The sequence below is a fragment of the Sprattus sprattus genome, assembly GCF_963457725.1.
Source record: "Sprattus sprattus genome assembly, chromosome: 13".
NCBI classification, from domain to species: domain Eukaryota; kingdom Metazoa; phylum Chordata; class Actinopteri; order Clupeiformes; family Clupeidae; genus Sprattus; species Sprattus sprattus.
The window spans coordinates 10,795,335-10,823,289 of NC_137911.1; positions in this window are offsets into that span (position 1 = coordinate 10,795,335).

Below are 27,955 nucleotides of genomic sequence, written 5' to 3' on the forward strand. Positions count from 1 at the left end.
GATAGCCAGTTAAGGGATGGACAATGGGTTGGCAGCCTATAGAGAGCCAAATCGCGAGCCCGCATAGATTAATGAAAACATGAGTTATAACTCGTTTATAATATTTTACTAAGGATTTATAGGGTTTACAACCTCGTTTTTAACCTAATTATGAACCATTTATAAACCCAAATAGTGAGCCCGCATAGATTAATGAAAACATGAGTTATAATTAATTTATAATGGTTCACTAAGGATAGCCAGTTAAGGGATGGACAATGGGTTGGCAGCCTACAGAAAGCCAAATCGCGAGCCCGCATAGATTAATGAAAACATGAGTTATAACTCATTTATAATGGTTTACTAAGGATAGCCAGTTAAGGGATGGACAATCGGTTGGTATAGAAAGATGGTGATCTTGCCAAATAGTGAGCCCGCATAGATTAATGAAAACACTAGTTATAACTCGTTTATAAGGGTTTACTATTTGCATAGATTAATGAAAACACTAGTTATAACTCGTTTATAAGGCTTTACTACCTCATTTATAAACCATTTATAAACCTTTATAAAGGGACCCTTATTGTAAAGTGGTACCCAAATATGTCTTGCCATTACACTACCCAACAGCCCTACGTCTGCTAACACTACAGAATGCATAATTCCTACGGGCACTGCACTAGTTTTGTATAGCCTAATCTTTATTTTCAAATACTCAATATTCTTTATTTCTATTTTGATGGGAATAGGCAGGTGAAACAATGACATTCTCATGATGTGCTATACACAGAAACATCGTTTGGATTTCTTCTACAATAGGCCGAACGACACCCAGGGGGTGGAAGCGTACGTCATGCGTGACTGTATGAGCTATGAAACTAGCGATTTAAAAAAAGTTTCAATGAAGAACATAGTTGCAAATATATATGTATACAACCATCTAGCTATAAAGCTACCATATAAGCCAATGGAGTGGTGGCATAAGCGCTAATTGTGCCATAAAACTACTGTTTGAAAGCTTCAGTTAAGACCGACATACTCTGCATTGGTCGCGTAGCACATTTCAGATCAAACCGAGTCATTATAAACATATAAAAAGTTGTGTAGATAGCTTTATTAATGTAAAATATTCCTCGCTTCAAGTAGCCATGTTTTTTTTTTTAAATTCCCCTTTCTTCCGAACGACGGTCGAACGACGCCCCTGGTGGATTCAATCGCTAAGTGTGAAGTTACTACTGGTCCTGACCACACGTAGAATTCTTCTCAACGAAAGATACACTTAAGCTAAGTGTGGCGTTGGGAAACCCGTCTGCAACGTAGGAATCCTCTTACGAGCGGTTTCAAGTGCTTTTTAGGCTAAGTGCGCGTTCGGGAAACGAGGCCCAGTATCGGAAAAAAAAGGACCCGGTGTGTAGCGGATACTGACTGGTAGACTTTACATTATCCCACTTATTATACGATTACTTGCCAAAACAATAAAACACATTCCTCCAAAGTTTCTATTTTTAATGATGATGACTTTCACTGAGAAAATACTGTTCTTCACACAAATAGAACTTTAAAGTTTAAGGTGTTGCATAGCAACCTATTACTTCCTGACTTCAAGTCACAATAAATTCCTGGTACGTTACGCGAACAGACTACTTGTGGAATGCTATGAATGTGAATTAGAAGCACAAAGCCTGTTGCCAATAGTAGAGGTCATTCGCTGTGATGGCCCATTTAAATCAATAGAACTTTTTGCAACATTCTGAGGAGCCACATCATAAATGTCAATTATGGACCTGTATTGTAAAATGTTACCAATATGGAATTATGTGGTGGAAAAGCTACCATTACTGTTTTTAAACATTTGAGTGAGTCTGTGGCTGTCTGTCTTTTTTCATTTTCATCTCTTCTTTTCTTCTGAGGAGGCTCCTGTGGAACCGGGTTAGTTCTGGACTTTGACTTCAAAGCCCTGCATATCTCTCAACACAGTCGCCCCACTACCACTACTGCTGCTGCTGCCAAGTCGCTCTGTTAAATATTCACACAGACCAGGCTATTTTCAGGGACCCCCCGAGTGGCCCAAACACGCCTGCCAGTTGCATAACGAAAAAGGGGTAATGAGGCGTGAAGATATCCCAGTAAATAACACCAGTCGCCAGAGAAGTGCTCTAGCTTTTTTTTTTGCAAAGTTATCTCTCTCAACCTCGCCCCTTTGTTTCTTCTATTCTCTCCCTCTCTCTTTCTCTCTCCCCAGGAGTGTACGCAGAGATGAGAAGCAGTTGGTCGCACACATTCATTTCAATCTAGGTTTCTTTAAATAGACAGAGAGCGCAGCAAGAGGCGCTGGGGTCCTTTTGTAAACATGTCCGCCTCTCCCGATTGTTTTCATAAATGTCCCATCTTACACAAGCGCCATTTGCTTTGAAAGAGGACTGAAGGAAACGTGGCGTAGGACCTATTTTGTCACTGCATGGTACGAGAAAAAGGAATATTTAGTTTCGGGGCTTCAGATGGTAAAAATAGATAACAGTGCATTATTCACCAAGCCTGAGATGGGCCTTCCTCTCAGTAGTCTTTTTAAAACGTCTGTCTCATTGTGTTCTCTCGCTCACTGATACATGACATATAAAGTTAATAGTTGACCTCAAATGACAATGAATTTCTATTACGATAAGGGAACAGACTACTTGCGGATCATTTTGAAAAATGTGAATCAGAAACACAAAACCTATTACCAATAACAGCGGTCATTATTCATTTTAAGCAGTCATCATCAAGATATATCAGACCTCCGAACTTCATTTTCAATTAAATGGAACATTTTGCAGCATTTTGAAGAGCCATATGATAAGGTAGGGGCATATGACTGTAAGTACAGTAGCCTTTATTTACATACTATACTTATCAAAGTGTTCTCATAGACTGATAATTTGTATTTATTATATGGCAACGACAGTATGAGCGTTCTGATTGGCTAATGGGTAGTCATGTCAGCCGCGTATTGCCCTCCTCGCCGGTCGGATCCGTATTGCCCTCTGACGTCATTTTCCAAAGGAACGATATTGATAGACGTCAACAGCCATGAGGAAATTCAGATGCAGCGAAAATGTGTTATTCAAAGTGATGATGAAGACTAGAAACTATAGTTTGAAACACTTGTGTTGTTACTTTACTGTAAATTAAAGCCATTTTAGCTGAGCCGTGTTGTCCATTTTCTATTGATCATTGTAACTTGAAGTTAGCAGTTAATTTGTTGCTACGCAACACCTGAAACACATTATGTCGTGAGAAGACTTGAGAGCTGAACAAAACGACATGTTTTCTATTTATAATTAGCATTTCTTTTCATTTACAAAATGAAAGGAGCGAAAAATGCCATTAAAATAAACTACTCACTAACCTCGACCGTTCGGTCGATACGTTAAAGCCTCAGTCTGATATTTCCCGGCATGACCTTGCTCTCGGTTAGTAGGTAGTTAATCACTCTGTAGGTGATGGTGTTATTAAAATGTATCAAGGAGTTAACAATGGAGTAAATAGAAAAAATAAAAAGCAGTGCAGAACAAGTTTCATAATGTGATACTGATAAGTTATGGTTTCTGTATAGTTCTTTATTGTCCTGTTTGTAGAAGAATTCATGGCTTTTCCCTCTGCTCATCTGAGGAAATTAAAAATGTGTGATGTCAAATTAATAACCACCAGCCAAGATCCTAAACATCTCCATTTCTTTAATTGTGGAAGTTTATGCTGATGGCTGTGCCCTGTTAGATACCCAGAGACTCAGAAAGATGCTGGTGCAGCTGCTGAAAGACAGTGAGGAAACGGGCCTGGCAATGATTTTTTTTATGAGATAAATAACCCTCTGAATTAAAATACCCCTGGGTAGCATCGTCACTGCCTTGTACCTGACACAAAAGCAAATCAAGATGGGATTTTTTTATTTGTATGTCTTTTGTGGGACAATCTACAGAAACTGAAACAGTCCTTTTCTACAGTTTCTTTAAAGCTTTTGAGGTAAACAAACACAGGTCCATGTCTGTAGGGATCCTTTCAATGTTGTCAGACACTTACAGTATAATAACATTAAGAGCCTGTCAGTGGATAATTTTGACACAGATGCTTGCCCCATGGGCTTACATTGTATAGCCGCTTTGCGGTTGCATTCTAGCATTCTAACTCAATACTAACTCACTACTAATACTCAATACTTACTCACTATGATGGCAGATATCAGGAAGATTTCACCTGTAGTATGTAGTTGCCTACCACTGGCAACTACTACAGCAATCAAAATGAGAATATATATGCAATCAGAATGTGAACACGTCTTTCGAAAACAAATATCTGTCGAATATCGAACGTCCGGCTAACTTATTCCCGCTTAGAAAACATTGGGATGCATGGTTGTACCAAGTGAGACTGAATATTGATAAGAGAGCTAATTGTTCTCCATAGTCTCAGTGTGTCACCATATCTGCAGTGAATACATTTTTTTTCTGGTCAGAGAAATTTGGCGAAAAATATTGATGAATGCTTTACAGCCACAGCAGCATAAAAAATACATCACTTAAGTATGATCTATTCATTGATACATTCTAGTTTTTTTTCATGCTTATTTTTTGGTAAAACATATTTTGAACGATGTGCTTAGCAAATAGATGAAAATGGTTGAATAAGAAACTGATATAATTGATCACCCAAAAAATGAACTGTTTTATGTTTGTTTATGTGCTTCAGCATATGCTTGTTCGGAAACAAGTGTGTGTGTGTGTGTGTGTGTGTGTGGGAGAGAGAATGAGTGTGTAGGCATGTGCACATATTAGTGCAGGTGAAGGTGGAATCTGGCTCACAATCTGACTGTCTGTCATACTTTTCATTCTTGCGCAGGCATCAAAGTGTGAAAAGACGACAGATGGGTCGCTAACTAGAGTAATTGACTCCAAATTTCGGAAATTTTTAAATGAAGTCCTTGGCATGCGGGACGCTGAGTGATTGCTTAAACACACTGCTTAATTTAGCATGGCTGATGAACTCCACCGGGAGCGGAGACTCCGCACACAGCCGCACAGAGTTTGATGCTGCGCCCCAGGTGTTGCTACTGACAACCTGACAAACATGGATGCTCTGCATTGGAAGGATTTCTGTAAGGTGTTGCCGCAGACGGATGGAAATATGCACATGGTGTTTCATATTCAATAATGAAAAGCTGACGTTAGACCATAACCGGACGAATGAACCGTTAAATTTGCTTGTATAAACCATTTTCTGTCAACACTAATGAGCCATGTTAGTTGTTTTTATTCATTTTTGTATTTGTTTGTTTGTTACATGCAGGTATTTAGGTAAGGACTTCGAAGGGCTTTGAAGTCATGTCTTCTAAGCACCACTGATAATAAAGTGCTTATAAATCTCCCATTTCTGTACTGAATAAAAATACCATCTATATACATGCTCTATGTCATGATTGTCTTCCATTTCAGCAAGTTTTGATACGTGAAATATGACATCATGTTGTTTTCTACACAGTGTCCTTCCAAAGCGTGTTGTCATATAGAGAGGCTAATCTGGTAAAAATGAATTTAAAATTATGATTATTTTCCCTTATGCATTTGTCCAACATGCATTCAGTGATAATGCTAATATGCATGTTATTGTTAATAGGAAATTAAGTAATGGGCAGTAGCACACATTAATTCCTGTTCAATACACTTAGATAGATAGAGTAGATTAGTCTTTCGTTTAGTTGTTTTCCATGGCCTAAAAATATTGTGTAACATTTGTCGTAGGCCATTATATCTGAAGTATACATCTCTGTGAATTAAATAAAAAGTAATTCATTCAGAATGTTGTGGGTGGGACCTATAGTTTATTCTTTTTTCCTTTTTTTAATTTCTTTATTTTCTTCGAGAGTGAAAGAAATCAGTACGCAAGAGCCGAAATGCAACAACAAAAGGTACATTGCATTCATGTGAAGAGCTTCTCGGTGTTAGAAGCCACAGTTTGGGAATACTGCTGCTTATGTAGCAGTACGGCTTTAAGCTGACGTCACTAGGCCGTCTGTTAACTTCTCCCCGTCTGTCTAATTTGCTAGTAATTAGGTGGCACTCTCTACAGCCCCTATAAATTAACAATGATGTGCCAACTGGGCATGCGTCATACTCCACGGTACCTGTTTGCGTCAAGCTCAGGTCCACCGGTTTGTGGTAGGTATGACCATGTCTGATTGGGTCCCCGTTCCCAGCCTTGCACTTTCCCCGGTTTCACTCCCGGGGTTGAATTGTGCGTTACTTGTGATCTACGTATGTATGGGTCCTTGCTCTTCACGGACGGTTGTGGTGATTAGCTAGCTACTCACCCATACTTTTTACTCCTATTTAGCCAGCGGACGCATAGTTGCCGCTGCCTGCGTCATCCTGTGTTCCGCACCTTTAGATGTTCGGTAGGTTATCCTGCTATTCCCTTTTAATATGTATTACTAGTGTTGTGTGGCGTTTTATCTATCCCATAGGAATTGGCCAGGGTGGTTCGACGCCACTGCTGTTTTGCTTGGAGTGTTTTGCTTACAGTGACTGTATCGTTTCGTCTCCCTTCACGTCTCGTCCTCCTTCCACGCAGCTGCAGTTTGCTAGAGCTGCTCCTGCGTGTGCTTGTGTCTGCGTGTGCTGCGTGGTGTTGTTAATGTTGTTTGTTCATATTTCTTTTCAGTTTATTTGTATCCATCTTCTGGTGGTTACTTTTGTTACATGTTCTGTTGGCTGTGCTGGGTGCCCGAGGTTAGCTAGTTCACCCTTCCCTACCCTAGCGGTGTGTGTGTGATCTTGAGCCCATTTTGGTGTGTGTGTGTGTGTGTGTGTGTGTGTGTGTGTGTGTGTGTGTGTGTGTGTGTGTGGATTCACCCCTTTATGTGCATTTGGTGTGAGCAGTGCACGGTTGCTGTGTCCCCCTGGAGCTAAAACCCTGCTTCCTAAACTCCTGCCTGACTGGTAAGCCTCAGTCCAGTGTCTGTGTTGTGTTGTGTTGTGTTCATTCTGTTGTACCTGTGTCGTCCCTTGTCTGTCCCCTACTGTAACCAACTTCGGTGTTTTATATTTGTGGATTAATAAAACCTATTTATTATTTATGGAAACACATCTCCAGCTTCCTCAGTTGACGAACCTGTGTGCCCCTAGTGTGTGGACTAGTTTAACTCCAACTATTTCCCTGGGCGAAATCCCCAGGGTGGCGTAGTCGTGCTTTAGTTAGTCCCATCTCCACTCACCATATTTTTATGCCACACTTAAATGAATTTTGACAGTATATGCCATCCTTAGTAGCCAAGTGTGGTGCAGAGGAGTCATGAGCACAACTACACACAGACACACACATGCACGCATGTACACACAGATACCCGCCCAGAAACACAGATACATACGCACATACACTCACAGAGATGCCCACCCACAGAACACAATGCATACAACTGTCAGATTTTCCTCTGCATGTAAAGAATGTGTGTTGGGTTACAGTTGGATGTCATATGTGGATGTAACGTACTTGTAGGAGGCCAAAGTAGCTCAGCAAATTGCATTTGAAGTCATGAGACTTGAAAGAAGGCAAAGAAGGGCCTGCCTGACTGAGTGTGTTAATATAGATCATAGGACTTTACAATAAAAGTCACGATCAATGAGACATAAAATTAAGTGGGGCATTAAAGGAACATGTATGAACATAAAAGGTGCATACAAAACTGTGAACAAAACACATTTTCTGTCATCTTGGCCATAATTCGTATAGATGTTTAGCCATCGTAGAGATCATACCCATACCCAAATGTCATGCTGCCACATGGGAAATACACTGACATGGATCTCTCCAGAGTTACCCAGGAATGACTGGGCCATGCACACCAGAGGTGCAGCAGTGTGGAGACGGAGAGAAGGAGACTGCAATGTTCTGTTGTTGCATAAACAGACAATCATACACATACACACACTCATATACATACACATACACTGAGTTTTGTATGCTCAGTTCTCAGCTAGCAAGAGGCCTTAATTAAGCTGAAGCTAACACTTGCAATGGACACTTCCTAAGTCTTAGCCTTTGCGCTCACCTCATTCTCATTTCACATCTCACGTACCACACTGTGGCTGAAATGAACTATTCACTCGTGTTTAAAATGCCAAAGACATCCACAGTTTCAATAACGGGGAATCAAAATGTTAAGATAATATTTATAATTCATTTTGCCACAATGAGTCGAGGCAGAGGAAATTTAACAGCATAATTGGGAGGCTAAGGTGATTCAGGCCTGCGGACCTTCCACTCATTTCTGTCTATGTCATATGAGGTCATATCAGAATATTCTAGAAATGACATGTTTGACTCCTGTGCGTTTCTGGCATTGCTAATGCAGTGGCCATGCATACATCTCATGCAAAAGATGGGCATGTTCTTTACAGAGTTCATTTGGAGTCATAGTTTCATGGATCAGTCTAAGATATGGTAAAACATGAAAAAAGTTATGGATTTCCTTGTTAACGAACAACCTGAGTGGCCCTTGAGTGGCCCTTGACAGGAGACTAACTGGACAACTCTTAGCTGTACCTTAACACAGTTGTCAGATAAAGGTAAAGGTTTTAGAGCCTGAAAATAATGTCTTAGTGTCTGGACGTATGCACTGACAGTGATGTAAGACACAAGAATAAAAGTAAATAAAAAGAAAAAACATTGTTATAAATGAATAAACAAATACAAATCTGTTACTAACATCTAGCCTATTGCCGTCCTTATTTGGGAACATTATTATTTTGACTTTCTTGTTGATGTTCTTTCTAATGACAATCCTCTGCACTCCAATCTGAGTCATGCCCATAATACATCAATGACAAAAATGCACTATGTAGTTCTGTGTTTCCTGGCTGGAACACCCTGCAAAAATGGAAGAAAAGCTTTCACTGCATGGCAATGCCAAAAGACCCCAGTTAGTTAGTTAGGTTTTTGCATGCCTTTTAGGTAGTTAGCGTGCTTGTTTTTGGAACAGAACTCCGTATTGCTGCTTTAGGGTATACATAGAAAGGTTTGTTTTAGGGGAACTCTCACTAGATGGTTTTGGAAAAGTAAACAACTTTAGTTAAGTATAACTTGCAAGTACACTAGGAGCCACTGTCATCAGATAACCTATCCCAGTCTGGTTATGCAGTAACTCCAATAAATATTTTCTGTCTGTCTGTCTGTCTGTCTGTCTGTCTGTCTGTCTGTCTGTTTCTCCCGTCCTCTATGTTCCTTGATATCTGATGGTAATAATAATGTCTTAGCTTTTTCGTCCTCTTATTTAGAAGCTCTTTTCCTTATTTTAATATATCACTCTGTAATCAGCAGGTGCTTCCTGTCAGCCTAACTTGCCTCGCCCTGTGAAGCCCCATCACTTACCTCCACGACTGTGAACAGCTCCTAAGAAAATGTACCTCACTGTTCAGTGTCTGAGAGAAAATTCACCTCAATGTCCAGCATCTGACAGAAAATTCACCTCACTGGCTACTCTCAAACTACTTCAAAATACAATAATTTAAAACTGCTTGACATTTGCACATTGACCTGCTTTACAGTGCAGATCTGAGTTTCACTGTGCACGAATCCACAGTATTTTTATGTAATTTTTTGTATGGACTAGAATATTAAAATGAATCGAAATCTGGTATAATAAACTATTAGTAGAACTGTTGTATAAAAGCAACATGCACTGCACGAAAAGCAAGATTATCGGGCCCGTATATGCTGTGATACAGCCGCGAATGATCACCATTCCTGGGTGATCGCGGACATTCCCCCGAAATATCTGTCTGCCGCATACTGACGGAATTTCCCGGGAAGGAACCTTCGAGGGGAGGGGGGCCGATGTGTTTAGCATTCTCACCTCCCACTGACAGAGGTGCGAAATGCTCTTATTAGCATATTGACTGTCAGCAGTCTAGCCACACACACCCTGCTGCAGCCATTGGTTGAAAACGACAAGGAATTGAATTAAAACGTCTTGTGATGAGACGGAATGAGATTCTGTCTAAAGGTCAGCTTTTAACTGACAAAACGTATCCCCTCCCATTTACAGCTATTGCCCCATAAAAACAAAATTAAAAATAATTTAATCAATATTCTGTCTTTAGGGTTTTGGTTCGGGGTTATCACATTTCTTGATTCACCTTCCGTTTTCAGAGTTCTGCCTTTAGGGTTTTGATTCCATGGATGACACGATTCTTGCTTTGCTTTGCCTTTCATTTTCAGAGTTCGAGGGTTGCAATGTACTTTGGAGGCTGTTCCACTTATATTCCCGAGCTTCCTCTCTGTAATGTTCTTGAGATTCACTTTTGGCATGTAATTATACAGAGTCGGGCTTACTCTGATATTGAGATAGTCATTTCGCAACTTGGGACATGCTTGCCACTCGTGAATATCTATCCTGTGTCTTTTCAGGTAGATTTTGATATCTTGCGCGAGCTTCGAACCTGCCCTCTTCAGGTTAATGGTATTGTATACCTGTGTCTAACCGCTTAGCCACGTTGCTGGTAAGGATCAAGCTCTTCGGTGCGGGGGGTTGTTTTCAATCCAGGTCAATTCAATTAACATAACAAAACCTAGGCCTGGTCAAGGGAAGGGGTGGGGGGGCTTTCACACCAATGTGGGCTTCTACGGCAATACACAGGGTCGAATACTGTCGTAAATCCCACATTTCATGCAGTGATGACACTCGTTTTTGGGGGGTTGATAAAGGATATGCCCACATCTTTGATTACCTGTTTCACTCGACCACCGGCCTTGTAATAGACGTGGGGATATCTTCAACAAACCCCACTCTCACTTATGTTATATTGCTTAATGAACATTTGTATGTATGGTTGCCTAACGTTATGAAAGACTTCCATCTAGCCAATTCTTCGCTGTGACAGCATCAGAATTCAGACCATTTCTGTCTCAAGTCCATGGAATCCGACTTGATTATCTCTTTCAGCCAGTTTTCCCACGGCGAGCCCTGATGGGAAACTAATTTATCCAATCAACGTCTAACGGCTTGAACGTGCAGACACACAAAGGTAAAAACCACAGAAGTAAAATGGAATCCCACAATAGCCGTCACAAGCTGCCCAAATATCTCTCATTCACATTCCTAACGGCAATCAGCAGGAGTGTGTGGAAGGGGCTTGAAATAGCTAGATAAGAGGACATACTCTTGAAAAAGAGAGAGAGAGAGAGAGAGGTGGAGCACTTCTGAGAAGCCATCAGGCCCAGCGGGGTGCAGGCAAGGCTCTCTGCACTGAGGGGGAGAGGCAAAGGACTCACACGGGGGAGGTGAGGTGGGGGGGAGGCAATTTTACCGAATTTGACTTCTATAGATAGCTGAACTGGACAGACACAGTCGAAAAAAGTCACTCCCTTTCAAATAGAGAATGCAGCTTTTTCAACACCACACAGTCCTCTCACACAACAACCCTCCTCTGCCAGTCATGTTTCTTTCCTTGGCTTCTCAGTGGACCGTTTGCGTTCTCCTCTGAATAACACTGACTCTAGATTAGGCAAAGAGAGATACGTCTCAAGGCCATTGCATGGCTAATGGCTACACAGCCCAGACATTCCTCTCAGTTCAGGAGATAACCGTCCCTGACCCCGTCTTTGAGGCTAGCTTCAGATCGCTGCCCCTATCTAATGATTTGTATTTAAACCAGTGTGTGGCCCACAGCTAAGACTCTGGCAGCTAATAGCAGGCAGCCTGCATGAGAGTGGCCATGGGCCCTTATTAAGCCCCCAGCTTGTTTAATTTGTGCGGCGGCCAACCAATGGCCACAGGCTCTGATAGTCATCGCTCTACATCCATCTGATAAACAAACACACACACACACAAGATAAAGTGGTCCATGGCTCTGCTGCTAACCACGGAAAGGCAAAGATCAGGCCCAGATCTGGGCCGGATAAGGCCCGGACTCATTTAGGACTCATCTGCTATCTTGGACAGAAAGCAGGTACAGATACGATTGATTTATTAACAGCGTCCGGCTCAAGGGATACACAGGCTATGGGATCTGCAGAGTTCTGACTGCTCGCCTTGAGCCTTTTTTGTCATAGTATTCTATGAGAATGGACACTGCAGCGGAGTTTGTTTTGTGTGCCCCCCCCCATTTTGTACATAATAATATGTTTTATTTATAGAGGAAGATGCTGGTAGGAAACAACGGATTTGTGACTGAGTAGAGAGAGAAAATAATTTCCCTCAGTGTAATGGACTCTATTCTTAGCCTCAGAAGCTTCTGAAAGCACTTAATGTGACGACAAGTGAATAAACCAGACTGACGTTAATAAGTGGGACTCAGCAATTTGGCCGTGTGCTATAACTGTGAGAAGTAATATTCGACAACCAAATGTCTCAACTCTCTCATCAGTGGATAAACAAAATAGGAAAGCAGAACAAAAGTCTTGTTGGCTGAAAGAGGAAATTATATTTTGGTTTGTCAGATGACTTTTAACATTCTCTTTACATTTCTCTGCAATCACACATAGAAATTCATGATACTATAGGCAAAATTATCTATATATCAACTCTTCTACCTTTTCTTCTAAATACATGTTTTGTCATATATGCATGCTATTGAAGTGATAATAACTGTAGTAAACTGGCATATCTTCAATATCCAATGGGGATTCTTTTTGATATTCAGTCAGGAAACATTAAATAAGAGGAAAAGAAAAAGGAAAGAATTTAGGGCATAGCATCTGCAAAGGATCTGTCATTGTCACCATGCTCAAAGGTCAAGCCCATCTCGAGAACATGTTGACTGAAATAATATACACACACATGTTCACACTGCATGCATCAGAAGTGTCAAATACCAATGTGTGTTTGTAGTGCATAAACAAACATGTCACAATAGAATTTCAACTCATATGGAAGTGTGTAATAATGATGCATACAGGCAGTGTTGCCAAAATAAAGGAAACATTATAATTTTAGTATGACTCAGAGGCAATTTAAATCAACAGGCAATTTTTCTCAACTGTATATCGTCTATTGAGGCTTTTTCTAGTGCAAGTTTTAAAGTCTGAGTCCAGCACAGGTCTCCATTGACGTGTTTTCATCTTGTAAACCAGCGGCTGAATCACTGTGTATATGTCATTAGTCGTCAGGTAGAAATTCGAGAGGGAACCAAGAGCTGCCTCTGGGGGCCCTCTGCCTATTTTCCCTACATTACCTCTAAAGGAGCTCACAGATAGTCGGAGACCACACTGCTTGTGAAATAGATTTTCCTCCCCCCGTAATACCTCAGAGTAGATTGCCATTTTAAAGATATCTGCTCATGCATACCAACGCAAGTTCAGCTCACATGGATGCCCCAGTGGGCGCAAGGAGGCTCAGGTTGCATTAGTATTACTTGCGGTGAGACAGGGCGCGTTTCTGATGTGCCTGTATCGCTGCTGTTATGCTACTGCACCCACAGGACGAGGGGATGCACGATAGGGCACATCAATATAACGCTACGGCTACACCAGACGCGGAAATTCTGCCGTGCGGAAATAGAACGTTCACCAAGCGGATATTTTATTGAACCGGCTACACCGGACGCGTTAAAAATGAAACCAATATCGGTTTTGCTGTCTTTGTTTACCTCTTTTATCAATCAAAGTTCTTCCATATCCCTTCATCTGGATCAGAGTTACATGGTTAAGTATGAAGTCTACAGAAACCCGTTATTCAAACAAGATTCATGTAACGTTTAATTTATGGCAGACTTGGTTACCAAGCAGACATCAACGGACATAAACCATTTGAAACTTGCCGTGCCTGCAGTGACTAGACGGAAGGCACTAGCTTTAGGCTACTTCTAATCCTCCAGAGAATAAAAACGTATTTCCTTTGATTGTATACTAAAATATTATCAATCAATAATATCCATAACTTATTAAATGTATTCATAATTAGCTCATAAACATGAAGTGCGATTTTGTCTCGTGTGGTGTACAGTTGAGACACCCATTTAAACCCATTGATGGTGACTGACCAAGCATTACAAATACATTCAACTTTCTTTTAAAAGACAACTGGACAAAATAAAGCACAAGCATAAATCCATACAGGCTACAAAACATGGCTAGCCAACAGTCACACACATTCATATAGGTACATACACACACTGCATGCCTTTTTAATTTAAATTAATTTTGTACTATGAGGTAACATAGGCTATATCACAATCAAGTTGTACCAACTGTACCCGATCTCCCACCTTGCTTATTTAGACCCCAAGATAAAACAATGTTATAATTTTCATATTTGAAAAGACACCCATTAATAGGACAGGTCTAATGTGTCTCAACTGTACCCCGCTGGCCACCTCACGCTTTTCGCTAGATTATGCAATGACCCTGCAGGGCATGATAGCATGGAATATGTAGATTTATAGTGCGCTGTTTAACGTTTGCAATGATGTAAGTTGCGTTTGTTGATGAGGTAAGGTTAATAACATATTCATTGTAGAAGGGACACGATAAAATCAATATCTTAGGTAGGCTAGTTTTAAAAAAAAATCGCCGATATCTCCGACGTTATATGCAGGTGCAAACTAAAAATCACGTTTTATGATTGCTGCGCATGCAGGTTATTGTATCACAGACATCCCAAGTTAGTGTATCACAGACATCCCAACCTACAAAAAGTCATTTCAGGGAGGTATTCCATTTCAGGGAGGCCTACATATTTCTGTTGTGGTCCCTAAAAGTTATACAAGCATATCATTATATAGGCTATAGCCCTATAAAGTTCTTTGTTAATTATGTTTAAATATGTAGGTTACTTATACTAGGCTATGTATTATATGCTGCTAAAACTATCCTATTTATGTTAACTGCTTTTATTTGAGGCACACACGCACACTGCCTCACGCACAGTTTCTAGATCCCTCTCCCTATCTGTTGTGCTCTCGCTACACAGATTTCAACACGGTTTGGAGCACGTCTGTCTGTGTTGTTTGCTCACTTTAGATTCCGGGATATTTTAAGTAATTTGCGGGCATCAGGGAGTCGTTATCAATACCTATGCGGGAGACTCCCGGAACTTAATGGAGACTTGGGATGTCTGGTATCAACTAGCCTACACATGTCTCAACTGTACTCAGGCCTACAAACTAACTAGTTAGCCTACAAATGAAATAGTTAGGGTTTTCACCTCCGACTTCAAAGATATGGCTGGCTAAGTAGGTTTGCTATTGCCTATAGCTTATTAACCTCCCTGTGGTCGTAAAGCTGTCCTCGTTTTTCAAGTATATTAATTAATATAAAGTCATTCATTCTTGAACACTGACAACAATCTTACTTGCTATAGGCTATATCTACTTACACTGTCTAGGCCTACTTATATCTATCTTCAATCAGAAAAGTAACGTTAAAAATGCTCTTGAGGGTTTTGGAAATAATCGGAGTTGGCCTTCCTTCATTATTCACAGCAAAATATATAATGATTTTCATTACATTTCATTGATTTATTACCATACTATATGTTAAAAGGCCCACGCAAACCTCGCGGAAAATAATAAAAATAGAAACCAGTCTATTTCTTAATTTTCCGCGCGTAAATGTCGGCGCGGTACATTCCGTTTCAGCGTCCGGTGTAGCCACTCTCATTGCTTTCAACGGTTTCGAATTCTGCTGCGTTCACACCGCGTCCGCAAAGCAACATTTCCGCGTCTGGTGTAGCCACGGCCTAAAGGTCACGTGTTTACAAGCGAATGATGCAGGGACTGTTTAAACTACTGTTCTTAAACAGAGAATGAAAAAGAAAAGAATAAGACTACTTTATTCCTCAAATGAGAGAAAAGGTGACTGATATGTGTGGGGAGTGGTGGCAATCTGTCTCCCCGTTTTCCCCCATCAAATTTTACACTGAAGGCATGGTTTTGGGACGTTCAGATGGAGTTATTTCTTATAGTTCATTTTGTATTACCTATTACATCTAAGGAACGCCTAATTACCTATTGCATTAATAATATAACCTATATTAGGAAGTATATGTGCTAAATGTGTAGTGTTAAAATGCAGTTGTTGTGTTGTCTTGACATATGATTGTCTCACAAGGATTATTGTGATTTGTTATGGTAGGCTGACATTGATGTTAATCCCTAAATTACCAGAGAATGACTGGTTGCCTTGAGTGATTGGAGCGATTGATGTTTTAGACCCTCAGGAATCGAAGCACCTAATAGTCTTGATGGCCAGACCTGGGAGGTAAAGGATCGGAAAGGGGATGGCTGTGTACCTTTGAAATGCTTCACTTAATGAGAAGCAAGGGATAGGCACTCCCTAGAGAAAGGATGTAGGCCATCCTCTTTCACAAACAAACAAAGCTGAGTACAAGCTCCAAAATACCTGATGAAAGACAGAGAGGAGGAGCCCAATACTCTGTTCCCTACACTGTGCCTGCAAGACAAACTCCAGTTAGGTTAATGTGAACAACGGGACATTGTTGTCGGATATTTGCTCATTTAGCTCATTTAGCTTGGTACTGTTCTCCAACAGCATGAGGCTCATCAGGCTGGTATGCTCAGCTGCTGTAGTTTTTATTTCATTTTCTAGCAGAGGTTGAAAGGAAGACATTTGTCCTGTAGCAGTTGGTTCTTAAACAATTTTGTTTGGTATTTTTGTCTTTGAAATAAAACAACATATCCATTAAACTGTCATGATGCATGTTAGCTGCAACAGCTACTAATGTAGTTTGCTTATTAATGTGTAATTACCTAGGTTTAACACAGATTGTTTTTAAATCTGTATCTGGGTTGGGTCCAACATTTATTTTTCCTTTAAAAGACCCCGTCTGTCAGCCACCATCATGAATTTCAGAACAAAAACTCCTTTTACGTGCCAGAGGTTTTGGTTAATTTCCTGATTTAATCTGTCTTCTTAGGCCGGTCTGGGCAGCCTGGAAATGGGTTGGGGGAGAGAGGGAAATGGCGTCGTCATGCAGGAGCTCTGATCGCAGAGCCGTGGTGGAGACTGACACAACTCTGGCACATTTCCCCGTAGGTCCTGTTGGGATTCGAGAAGTCTTGGAGAACCAACCCCCCCCCCCACGCACACACACACACACACACAAACGACCAAAGTTTGGGGAGAGTCCACAAATGAAGCTATAAAATGCTGTGGCTGTGACCGAGGACTGACTTGACAGTTTACCTCGTCAAAGCAGAGCCCAGATTGCATTGCGACTGCAGAGCAATATCTTTGTTCTTTGCCACAAACCCTCTCTGACGGTTCCCCTAAAACAACCTCCTGTTTATTGTTCTCAACACAACCAGAATAGTTTCATCACAATACATTATGTATAGCCTCTCAGATTCAGTCTGCCTTTTTGAAGCACTCTGAAATTGACAATTTGCAAGATGGTGCTACTCCCACCACAAAGGACACAACATACGCAAGAGGTGTTATACTGACAATGTACCTGACATTTAAGGTGCGAAATAGATGTACCCTAGTGTTACATAAGACTTTTTCATATAGAAACACACCAGCTCATAACCAACATGGAAGTGAGGAAGGACAATTAAAGCAGAAACTCAAGATGTACCACTGGCTTCACCAGGAGAAGCCTATCTGAGAAAGTCGATAAGGTTATGGGATGTGATTGATATCAGTCTACTGGTACTGTCTATCTCTGGCTTTTCCATCTCCATCTGTCTCTCTTCAGCTCCACCACAGTGTCTCTTACCATCATTCTTTCTCTGTTTCCCTTCATCTCTCTCCACACAATGTCACTTAAACTTTATCTGTAAGTATTTGCCAGCCTTCTCTCCTGCTCTCTTCATTTGTCTTTTTCTTCTTTATTGGTAAATCTCTCTATGACTCATGGTCTATCTTTTATATGACTCGTTTTCTCTCTAGTTTGGTATTTGGAGAAGTAAGCGCAGGTATGCTCAAAAGGCTGTTAAGTTGGCTGGCATGGTGAGGAAAAATCTGTTGCATGTCGTAAAATAAATAGGGGGCTATGGTGTCTTAATCATGTCTCCTCAGCCAAATCTATTCATATCATATATTTATAATTATTTGATATTAATCCTAATAATCTTATATTAATATGTACTCTCTCTTGTTTACTTTCTCTCTCGCTCTTTCTCCCTCCCTCTCTCTCTTTCCAATCACCCACTCTCCCCATCCCCTGACCTTTGAGGAGTGTCTACCGTTGCCACATCCAGCTGTCAAGCCAAGCGAAAGGTGCGGCTGCAGCACTCTTCGAGCCGCCCCAGGTCCTCTTGACCCTCGCCTCACCCTGTCCCTCCGCAACCCCTCCCCCCCTCCCTGACGTGCGCCTTGGAAAGCCGATGTTGGCATGGCACGGCTTGTGTCTCCTCATGCTCGCTGAGTCACTCTCTGCCTCCCTCACCCTACGCCACCCCACCAATCCGCCTCATGCCCTGTGATTACTGACCCTGGTCTGGCTGGGAGGGAAGTGTGCCACGGTCCATTGTTATGCACACAGATCCGGTTAAGCCCCACAGTGCAGCCCTTTAATTGCATCCAGCTAAGTGGCCAGGCGAGGCCTTGGTGGCCGAGCCCGCTAAGCAAACTGGAGCGGCTCCATCATGGATAGACTGAATGTGTGTGCCTGTGTGTGTGTCTGCGTGCGTGTGTGTGTGAGTGTATGTAAATTAGTTTGTGTGCTTGTCTGCAAATGTGCATGTCTGCAAATGATCGTGTGTGTGTGTGTGTCTGTGTCTGTGTCTGTGTATATGTTTAAGTGAGACAAACAGTGTGTGAGTGAAGCAATTTTCAGTGCCAACAGGTTGAATAGCCACTTCTGGTGCATGGCTTTGTGAGACAGGGGAGGAAATGGAGGCACTGGCCACAGACATACACTGGCTTACATCCATGTGTGAATCAAGGAGGAATTACAATGATTTCCCTTTATTTTCTGTGGCAATATTCTGTGGAATTTCACATACTCATGATTCAAACCTTTAATTTAAGCATCCCCAGCAATCTCTTAATAATCTTAAGTATTCGCACGTAATGAAATTTGCATTTCATTTCAGTAGGTGTTTTGCAAGCATAAAACTTAAGACTCACAGGCACACATAAAGAAAACGCTGCTCTAGCTTTCACTGTATTTAGAAAAATAACAGGAAATAGAGAGGATAATTTCATACTTAAACCAAATTTACATCCAGCCGGTGTCGTGAGATCAAAGTTGTTAAAAGGCAGATATGGCAGGGGACCGTCACACTGCAGTTGGAAGAACAGAGAGTGCAGACAGTTGCGTATAAAACTGTCAAGCAGAACGGATCACAACAATCCAATTACGCCAAGCAGTTCCACCTCCTCCAAAATCCGTCTTAAACTCCTATTTATTAGCGCAGATAAACACCGCCGAAACATGTGGGTTTGTCATTTCTCTTCTCTTTCTTTCATGTGGAGTTGTTTTTATTTATTTATATATTTTTCTCTTTTGGAGCTGGCAGGATTAACTTTTGTTTGGGTCACTCTTGCTCTGCTCCTGCACGTGTTCCGTAGGAGCTGTGTGAGTAAACAGCCTGGCGCTAAACAACCCCTTTTTGGATTTGCGGGCATTCCCAAAAAATATCCCGCCGCTCACTTCATTTACATAATCACCCCAAAGAGAAAAACACGGCGAGGTGGCAGATGACTGTCAGTCCGTAAATGGCCTTTCAAACGGCCTTCACCTCAACATGAAACATCACATTTCATCTCTGTTTGAAGGCTTTGGCAGGTTAGTCAGTTGATGAAGCAGGATCTCCTTTTTATCCATTTAGGAGGAACTCAGCTTTAAATATAGTTTATGTGCATTTGATGCGCATAAACCAATATGCAGTTAAAACTTGCACTGAATCTGGAGGGAATTACATTTCTCCCTGTCAACATGTTGTACTAAAGATGCGCTCAAAATAATTTAATATTCATCAACATCAGGCTTTCTTGAGGACAGAATCACAGAAAAGAGATAAGACACCTGACAACCCTTTCCCACTGTTTTTGTTACGACAAAGTTGTTGGTTGCTGGCCATTTGAGCTCTAGCACTGAGACGTGTAGCTTTAGACACCACATTAGAGCCAATTTGTCACTCAGCATTTGCCCCCTCAGTCGTTCCTGCTCCCAGTGGAGGCAAACGATGCAGTGATTTACATGCTGAGCTGAATATAAGGCTGCCATTGACAAGCCGATGTCATGTTTTGACTAGTGTCTCTGACCACCTAGAGTTATCACTCATGACTATGTGGCTCAGTCCAAAGATAAGGCTCAATCTAACTGACACAATGAACTGTAGCATTTTGTAGCCTGCTTGTTATACTGGATTGTGAACTGTCCCTCCACTAAAGAAAAATGGAGCAATATATGCAATTATGGTATCAAGTACATTCATTTATATAGCACCAATGACAATTAAAATTGTCTCAAGACTCTTGACAGAGCCCAGAGCCTGAACTTCCTAGAGTAAGGAGTAAGGTGACAGTGGCTATGAAAAACTCCCTTTTAACAAGAGGAACATTGAGCAGAACCCAGCTTGCAAGGGGGTACCCATGCATGTGCTTGGGGCCGGCCAGGTAAACAGATAGAAAAATAAATGAAAATGCTTGTTGGTCAAAGTTAATGGTTTGCTCCTTTTGCCTTTGGAAATGAATAAGGTCGATTATGTCAGGGACCAGGCAGTAAGGCTTTCGTGACGCAGTTTGTAGGGCTTCAAAAATGGGATTTATTAAATAGTGTTCTCGAAATAACCAAATCCTATCAACCAATATCAAAACATCAAAACAGAAGAAGATATAATTCTAGGCCTAGGAGGTCAACTGAACAGAACATAAAGCATACTGTCAACTTATAAGCAAACCAAACACAAAAGACTAACCTCTCGAATGAACAAACAGAGGAGCCTATATACAGACTGGCCAAACCAATAAACACCACAAAGGGGTAAAGAAAAAAATCATCATCATCTTGAACCAAACAAGACAATTTAAGCCAGTTCCACATAAGAATAAAGGTAAATACATCATATTTCTTCAATAAGAATAAACATAAACAATAAGCAACGGATAAACTTAATCTTTGTTAACCAAATTAAATATCCTCTCCCCCATGACGTGTCTGGACTGGTGGTGACTTCCGGAGGACTCTTATTCTGACAGGTCGCAGACAGGAAACCCTTTGACCGCTGGAGGATCCAGGAAGCCACGCCATGCTCCCACCACGCCACGGTAGCTTAAATAACTCAAACCATTGTAAGTAAACGAAACAAACGCAATATACAGAGCTGTAACTTAATACATTCAAATGCCAAATAAAGTTCAGAATGATTAACTAAAATAAACGTGTTGTGTGTCTTTGTACTGTCACGTAGATGGAAGTTATTGTAACTACATAAAACCGGTTAGTATGGGAAATGCTAGTGGAAATATCTATTAACGTGCGTGAACTGAAATAACTTAAAGATAATCCAACACGTGTGGAGGGAGTAGGCCAGGTGTACCAATGGCTCTACTGTGCTGGCAAGGTCTGAATGTGCGGCAGCGGCGGCGGCCGTCACAAGGACCCCTGCGTAAAACTGTACAAATAACTACAATGAAGAGGAACATTACAAATTGAATATTGTTTGTTATTAGTTAAAAGTTAAAATATGTTAAAAGTTCATATTAACTGATTCATTTTTGGAGCCTTAATGCAAAGTACTGTAACAACAAATAGTTATGCTTTTAAATATGGTGAAATTTGTACCACAAACATTTATCACGCTCATCAGGCAATGACAATTGTCTTCCGTAAAACATTATGTTCAATGCTCCAACATGTATGACACATTATAATTGCACGTGATGTTATATAAGTGTCCTTAGAATGTAAAGGGACCATTTAACAACATGTCACCCTAAATACTATTAAAGCTTTGCAGGTTAGCTGTCAGATTCAGCACAGTGTGTCCTTGTCTGAAGGCATCCTGCGGCTGAGCTCTCAGAAATACTTAAGTTTTTTTAATTGTGATTTGTCTGTGGGTAGTGGCCTTGTGCTGAAGCTGATACACCAGAGGCAACAGAGACAGACCATCACGGCTAATTCCTTCATTATCAGACCTCCAAAAGGACCTCTGGATCAGACATCATGTCGTCCGCACACACTCAGGGCCAGGCTCTCTGCCACTGGACACAGCAATGATGGGCTCTTCAGGCCTCCTGTTGCTGAAAGGCAAAGCAGCCGTCTATGAGCCGCAAGCGTGCCAGCGCAGACTGGAAAAAGACAGGTCTGCTCCATCTCTCCCTCTCTATCTCTCTCTCCCCCCTCTCCCACTCTCTTTCCCTCTCTCTCTCTCCCTCTCTATCCCACTCTCTCTCTCACTCTTCCTCGCTCTCTTCCTCTCTCTCTCTCTCTCTCTCCCTCTCTCTCTCTCTGTCTCTCACACACATTCTGCCAATACTGCCAATAGGAAGGGCCAGTAGACAGACTGAAATTAAATGCTCCATTAATTTCTATAATACTGGAATATTTCTCTCCTTCTCAGTGGGGGAAGAAAAGTGATGCTGTTGTGTGTGTGTGTGTGTGTGTGTGTGTGTGTGTGTGTGTGTGTTAATCTGTGATTATACATAGAATGACAGCAGATCAGAACATAGTTTACCCAACGCCTTTAAAAATAAATGCGTACAAGCACAAGCGATTAAGCTGTCATCACTTCAAAACAAAGCAGCTTCCCTCTTCTGCTACCATGCCATGAGCAGAGTCACAAACGACACACCAATGAGTTTCACCACTAAGATGCCTTATTTATTTAGATGCCTTTGGATGCCTTTCTTAGGTTATCAGCAACGTATGTTAGGGAATCTATGGAGATTTTTTTTGTTTTGTTAACTTCCACTTTCAGGTTCTTTTTTCTATTTGATTCTCTCTACAATCCAGCAGCTTTTCTGTTACCCTGGGTCACCGGTCACTCATTATTTTCCCCTCTGCAGGTCACTGAGTACAGACGGCTGGTGGCATCTTTTATATGCTGCCCACACACACACACACACAAACACAAACAAACACACACACACACACACACACACACACACACACACACACACACACACTGCACTGCCATGCTTGTATGCATGTTGTGCCAGGGTGCACCGGTTGACAGGCTGAGTAACGGCAGGGGTCGGCGCTGCCGAGGACAGCAGACAAAAACACTAATGGCGGTGGAGAAGCCAAGTCAGCCCCGGGGGCCGACGACCTTCCACCGAGGGGCCTCGCAAGGGGGGGGGGGGGGGGGGGGGGGGGCTGGGGGGGGAGTGGCTGGGGCCTCAGCTCTCAGAGCAACGGCCCATTTCCCTCCAAAGATAAATAAATAACATTCGGGCAAAAACTGTAAACGCCTATGCTCCCTGACGGCCCACTCACTCCAGCTTCAGGCACTGTTACTAACAAACATCCCTGTCTAAAGAAGGGAAGCTGAGGAGACAATTAGAGCACATCAAAACACAGTCACTTATTTCTGTGGCACATGTAGATGTGGCTGGACAGCAAAAGATATCCAGTTTTATTTTAGTGGCACATGTACTATAAATCCACATAGCAGTATATTATAGACTGGGGGATTTGACAAGATAAGACATTATCTTTTTTTTCTATGGCATTCCATAGCGTGGACATTAATGTAAAATACATCAGATGAACGTCACATACATGCAGTACAAAATGTACAAAACAGGGAATAAGTACATTCAAATGATAAGGGAAGTGGTTACACAACATGCCAGATAAACTCCCTTGAGGCACTTTCAGGCATGTTTGAGACAACAGGGCTCAGAATGGTTGAGTGACTTCACTGTATTTGCCAATCCCACGTGTCTAAGCCAGACTACAAGGGAAAGAAATAGAGTTGCATTATAAGACAGCCGGCCTGTTAAGAAATACACACATCATTTACATCTTTGTATTCCATTTAAAGGCTAGCAGTCTGGTGGCCGGTTGGAATGCAGCCATGGATGTGAAATAAGGCATTCAGTTTGATGTTGGTGGTCATGTCTGGCTCTGCCTAGGTTATAAATTAGTAAGTTTAAAGTTTAGTGTTTGTTTGTCTTGCCAGCCTAGGTTTAAAGACCTGCAGTATGTTCTGTAAACTTGGTTGCATCTGTAATTCACCACACCAATTCTGCAGCACTGTAATTAATATACAATGGAAGGAACTGAGGCAGTGATTACCGTATTGTTGGCCCATTATCATGATGTTATTGTAGAGGATGCATGACATTGTATTGAATGGGAATGGGCATCTTTAGAAGGTGATGATGCATATACAAAACCCTTTGTTAAGTGCCGATCTGCTCTGGTGCCATTGTGAAGGGGAAAGTGTGCACAGTATCACAGACTAAAGTAGCTAAAGCCTATTGTGTTACTCGCCTCGGGTCAGTGTAAGCCGCATTAATCAGGAGGGTTGGAGATCACTTGAGATCCAAACTATGTGTAAACAATGGTAATGAAATACTGCGTTTAAAAAATGAGATGCAATTTCCATGTGCAAATAAGATCAAGATGTTGTGAGGCGGTTTTTGACAAAATCATCTATTTGAAAAAAGAAAAATATTTAGATTTTGATCAAGTCCATTCACACATGACCATATCTGTGCAAGCCTGTATGAAACATTAGCCTGTCAGTGGATTTGCAGCAGAGCCTATTCCTCAGCAACACCTTGATTCTGATTTTTGCTCATTACACAACGTGTTATTTATTTTGTATTATGATCCACAAAAACATCTTTTAATATTGTTCTGTCCCTACAAAGGCACCTCCAACTGCATCCCCAGTAACCTTTGATTAATCAGATTTGTGAGCGTACCCACTTAATAAATAATGTTCATGTGTTTAAATATATTGAAAATAATAAAATGGATATTTACATTCATGCTGTCTGAAAGGTCTTACTTGTTGCATGTTGTGAAAAATGACCCTCATTGTGGGAGGTAGGTTGAAGTTGGTGGTGAAAAGGGAAAACACATGGAGCAGGAGATGGTGGTTTTTTATTTACAAGGGGTCTCGAAACCCCAAAACATATATACTAAATGAACAAACATACAGTACATGAAGCAAGAAGACTAAGCACAAATCTGTAGCCACGCATCTAGCTTTACAGCTTGGTCTATGTGCCAGTCTCTTGCTCTCCAGCCTGTCCAGATCTCTCTCCCTCAACAATGAGGTGCACCTTTTAATCCCAATTGGACCCATCCACTGATGTGGAGGAACCCGGACCCAGCCATTCAGGTGGGGGAGTCCAGTCCTTCTCCCCTTTTAAACCACGGTGAGGAGAGGGAGGGATTTCACCTTCTTACACATGTAAATGCACTCTTGCACATGCAAATTAGAGATAAAGTCATCGGTGTCGTGTCGCTCACCACAGGTGTAAAAGACTAGTAACCTCCACTGAATGAGAAAAAGGGTTCCCACAATGGCATCTGCCCTTTTCTGTCATGTCAAATCAGGCTCTGCATTTTATGAATATGTGGCGTATCACGTCACATGCTGTAAAAATTACAGCTGAACCCTGTGTCAGACCAATTCTTCATTTGAAACTACATGCATCAGCTGAGCCGACATAACCGCTAGCCTAGTTTTTGCTCAGCCACCATGAACTGTTACATTTGCTCTGTAAAGCTAAATGTCCCTTTTGACAGAAGTCTGTGTAGATATGAAAGGCCAAGTGACGTTTAAGCTATTCAACCTCCCAAAATTACTCTGGGGTCTTTTTTTTTCTCTCTCTCTCAGCATAAAAGAGAGGACAATCACCATTCCCTCTACCTCAGACAAAACAGCACAAATCCCACTGTTTGATGTGATATGGCATCAAACGGAAAGTTGCCTGCCTTTCAGAAAGGCTGGACATAAAGATCAAAAGCCAACTCAAAACTGCAGTGTTACTGTCATCCCCTATGACAGTATTGGAGGGAATTAAACTGATTTAGTCTACACAGAGCACAAGTACACACACTCAAAACTTGAGAGCATGAAATGATCCACTTCAGTGACAAAGCAAAACTTTTTTTAACATTACAAGCTGTTCTTTGTTCTTGTTATCTGCTTTAGACACAGAGAATGAGGCTGCCAAATCACTGAGAGCCGGGATATGTTTTGGGCGTCATATTTTGGATTACTTTCAGAGTTTCATTAATTTCTAAGTCGAAAAAACAGAAACCTCCTCAGCTTTTTGGCGTTGTATTATTTGCAGCACTCGCTATACCATGCTTATAAAAGTAACTTTAAAATCATTCTCTTTGAGGTTAGCCAGTAATAGCTCACAAAGTGTTGTTTTGTGCCACTTCGAGGCCTCAATATATGAATTATCTATTATTAAGATATTAATATCTAGATTATTAAAATACAGCTTTTAAAATAGCTTTTCTATCACACATGTATTCACTAAAAGGCACACAAGTGACCAGAGCGTATCTAATAACATCAACAATTAAATATTCAAGTGAGATTTCTGTATTTTTATGATGCTAAACGTGAACTGCATAATCAGAACTAGTGCACAACCTCTTGGTGTGACTTTAAACGGTAACATACTGTGTATAAGCAAGCTCAAAATACGACATACACACAAATGCAAATGCACAAACAAAACAAATACACACACATATAGTCACACACATTCTACATCCTATACTGCTATTCCCTTACAGAGAAGGGTAAGAGTCCGCTCTTCCTTCAGGTAAGCAGTTCTTTAATAAAATGGACATGATCCACGCAAGAACTGATCCGAAGAATAGAACAATACATAGCCATCATCAAACTGTATTTGATCTGATCTGATTTGATACCTTTGGATTAAAGCTTTGGCGTTCCAGGCATGTTGAACAATGTAAGAGCCTGTAGTAGTGCACAAGAGCTGTGCTGCTGTCTGACTGGTATCTGCCTTCATCTTCATCTATCCAACTAATCAAATGCTGATGGACTACCGCTTAAGACAGCAGCTTAAGACAGAAACAGAAGACAAACAGAACAATGGATGAGAGGGGATAGATGTGTTTAGATTTAAATGTTTTTTTTTCTGGACCTGCAAGGCCTGCTGTTCTAAAGCTACTGCAACCTGTGCACACACATGCAGACACACATGTATATTAACCCACATAACCACACACATGCAGACATACATGTACGTATATCACACACATGCAGACACACATGTACAGTATATCTAACACATATGCACACATATGCAGACACATGCAGCCACACATGTAACGTACGTACGTACGTACATACAAACATATACACACTCTGCAGCTCTGGTGGGTCCCAGTCTGGAATATGCCATGAATAAAACATCTATGAAGTTTCTCCTTCTGACAAAAGACATGGGGGAGGGTTTGTCTTAATTCTGTGTATGAGACGCAACTAATCCCTTAAAGCATTAAAACATTAAAGTGTCTTTTCCCCCAGTCACCTCTGACGTCCCCCCTGCAAAAGAACAGAGCGCCTGCAACATAGCAGCATTAAGTCAAGGTTACACCACCATGGAGCCGGAAAGCCTTTAAACCACACTGGCCCCTCTTAATTGGTATTGGTAGAATGAGGGAGAAGAGAGAGAGGGAGTGTGTGTTGGGAGAAACAGCAAGAGTAACTCAAAAAAGATAAAGGAAGAGAGACATAGAGATAGACAAAAAGAGAGAGACTGGGAGGGTGTGTTGAAGGAGAAAGCATGGCAGCGAGCGAGAAAAGAAAGACAAGGAAGAGAGTGAAAGAAAAGAGAGCACAAGAGAGAAAGAAAGGTGGAGAAAGTTGGAAAGAATGAGAGAGAGAGAGAGAGAGAGAGTGGGGGAGTACAGCCCACGGGGGCAATGGTGAGAGCGGTGATGACAGCACATGAAGAATACTAACACTTCCATTCTTTATTATTTGTGTACTCTGGACGGTAAGTGCTTGTGTGTAACCGTGGCCCGCGTTAGCACAGCTCCTGCCCGGAGCACCAGGGTAGGCCTGACACGGCCAGGTAGACAGCT